This window comes from Heteronotia binoei, chromosome 6 (genome assembly GCF_032191835.1).
Source record: "Heteronotia binoei isolate CCM8104 ecotype False Entrance Well chromosome 6, APGP_CSIRO_Hbin_v1, whole genome shotgun sequence".
Classification (NCBI taxonomy): domain Eukaryota; kingdom Metazoa; phylum Chordata; class Lepidosauria; order Squamata; family Gekkonidae; genus Heteronotia; species Heteronotia binoei.
Window position 1 is genome coordinate 7,161,746 of NC_083228.1, and position 3,017 is coordinate 7,164,762.

Consider the following 3,017-nt stretch of genomic DNA (forward strand, 5'->3'; position numbering starts at 1 on the left):
TGGGCTTGAACTGCCTGCCATCCCCTCTGACCTCACAATGGGAGGGTGGGCTTGAGCTGCCTGCCATCCCCTCTGACCTCACAATGGGAGGGTGGGCTTGAACTGCCTGCCATCACCTCTGACCTCACAATGGGGGGGTGGGCTTGAGCTGCCTGCCATCACCTCTGACCTCACAATGGGGGGGTGGGCTTGAGCTGCCTGCCATCACCTCTGACCTCACAATGGGGGGGTGGGCTTGAGCTGCCTGCCATCACCTCCGACCTCACAATGGGAGGGTGGGCTTGAGCTGCCTGCCATCACCTCTGACCTCACAATGGGGGGGTGGGCTTGAGCTGCCCGCCATCCCCTCTGAACTCACAATGGGGGGGTGGGCTTGAGCTGCCCGCCATCCCCTCTGAACTCACAATGGGGGGGTGGGCTTGAGCTACCTGACATCACCTCCGACCTCACAATGGGGGGGTGGGCTTGAGCTACCTGCCATCACCTCTGACCTCACAATGGGGGGGTGGGCTTGAGCTGCCCGCCATCCCCTCTGAACTCACAATGGGGGGGTGGGCTTGAGCTGCCCGCCATCCCCTCTGAACTCACAATGGGAGGGTGGGCTTGAGCTGCCCGCCATCCCCTCTGAACTCACAATGGGGGGGTGGGCTTGAGCTGCCCGCCATCCCCTCTGAACTCACAATGGGGGGGTGGGCTTGAGCTGCCCGCCATCCCCTCTGACCTCACAATGGGAGGGTGGGCTTGAGCTGCCTGCCATCACCTCTGACCTTACAATGGGGGGGTGGGCTTGAGCTACCTGACATCACCTCCGACCTCACAATGGGGGGGTGGGCTTGAGCTGCCCGCCATCCCCTCTGACCTCACAATGGGAGGGTGGGCTTGAGCTGCCCGCCATCCCCTCTGACCTCACAATGGGAGGGTGGGCTTGAGCTGCCTGCCATCACCTTTGACCTCACAATGGGAGGGTGGGCTTGAGCTACCTGACATCACCTCCGACCTCACAATGGGGGGGTGGGCTTGAGCTACCTGCCATCACCTCTGACCTCACAATGGGGGGGTGGGCTTGAGCTGCCTGCCATCACCTCTGACCTCACAATGGGAGGGTGGGCTTGAGCTACCTGCCATCCCCTCTGACCTCACAATGGGGGGGTGGGCTTGAGCTGCCTGCCATCACCTCTGACCTCACAATGGGAGGGTGGGCTTGAGCTACCTGCCATCCCCTCTGACCTCACAATGGGAGGGTGGGCTTGAGCTGCCTGCCATCACCTCTGACCTCACAATGGGGGGGTGGGCTTGAGCTGCCCGCCATCCCCTCTGAACTCACAATGGGGGGGTGGGCTTGAGCTACCTGCCATCCCCTCTGACCTCACAATGGGAGGGTGGGCTTGAGCTGCCTGCCATCACCTCCGACCTCACAATGGGGGGGTGGGCTTGAGCTGCCCGCCATCCCCTCTGACCTCACAATGGGAGGGTGGGCTTGAGCTGCCCGCCATCCCCTCTGACCTCACAATGGGAGGGTGGGCTTGAGCTGCCCGCCATCCCCTCTGACCTCACAATGGGGGGGTGGGCTTGAGCTGCCCGCCATCCCCTCTGACCTCACAATGGGAGGGTGGGCTTGAGCTGCCTGCCATCCCCTCTGACCTCACAATGGGGGGGTGGGCTTGAGCTACCTGCCATCCCCTCTGAACTCACAATGGGAGGGTGGGCTTGAGCTGCCTGCCATTACCTCTGACCTTACAATGGGAGGGTGGGCTTGAGCTGCCCGCCATCCCCTCTGAACTCACAATGGGGGGGTGGGCTTGAGCTGCCCGCCATCCCCTCTGACCTCACAATGGGAGGGTGGGCTTGAGCTGCCTGCCATCCCCTCTGACCTCACAATGGGGGGGTGGGCTTGAGCTGCCTGCCATTACCTCTGACCTTACAATGGGAGGGTGGGCTTGAGCTGCCCGCCATCCCCTCTGAACTCACAATGGGGGGGTGGGCTTGAGCTGCCTGCCATCTCCTCTGACCTCACAATGGGAGGGTGGGCTTGAGCTACCTGCCATCTCCTCTGACCTCACAATGGGAGGGTGGGCTTGAGCTGCCCGCCATCTCCTCTGACCTCACAATGGGAGGGTGGGCTTGAGCTACCTGCCATCACCTTTGACCTCACAATGGGAGGGTGGGCTTGAGCTACCTGCCATCTCCTCTGACCTCACAATGGGAGGGTGGGCTTGAGCTACCTGCCATCACCTTTGAACTCACAATGGGAGGGTGGGCTTGAGCTGCCCGCCATCTCCTCTGACCTCACAATGGGAGGGTGGGCTTGAGCTGCCTGCCATCCCCTCTGACCTCACAATGGGAGGGTGGGCTTGAGGTGCCCGCCATCACCTCTGACCTCACAATGGGAGGGTGGGCTTGAACTGCCTGCCATCACCTCTGACCTCACAATGGGAGGGTGGGCTTGAGGTGCCCGCCATCACCTCTGACCTCACAATGGGAGGGTGGGCTTGAGCTGCCTGCCATCACCTCTGACCTCACAATGGGAGGGTGGGCTTGAGCTGCCCGCCATTCCCTCTGACCTCACAATGGGAGGGTGGGCTGGAGCTACCTGCCATCACCTCTGACCTCACAATGGGAGGGTGGGCTTGAGCTGCCTGCCATCACCTCTGACCTCACAATGGGAGGCTGGGCTTGAGCTGCCTGCCATCCCCTCTGACCTCACAATGGGAGGGTGGGCTTGAGCTTCCTGCCATCCCCTCTGACCTCACAATGGGAGGGTGGGCTTGAGCTGCCCGCCATCCCCTCTGACCTCACAATGGGAGGGTGGGCTTGAGCTACCTGCCATCACCTTTGACCTCACAATGGGAGGGTGGGCTTGAGCTGCCCGCCATCCCCTCTGACCTCACAATGGGAGGGTGGGCTTGAGCTACCTGCCATCTCCTCTGACCTCACAATGGGAGGGTGGGCTTGAGCTACCTGCCATCACCTTTGACCTCACAATGGGAGGGTGGGCTTTAGCTACCTGCCATCACCTC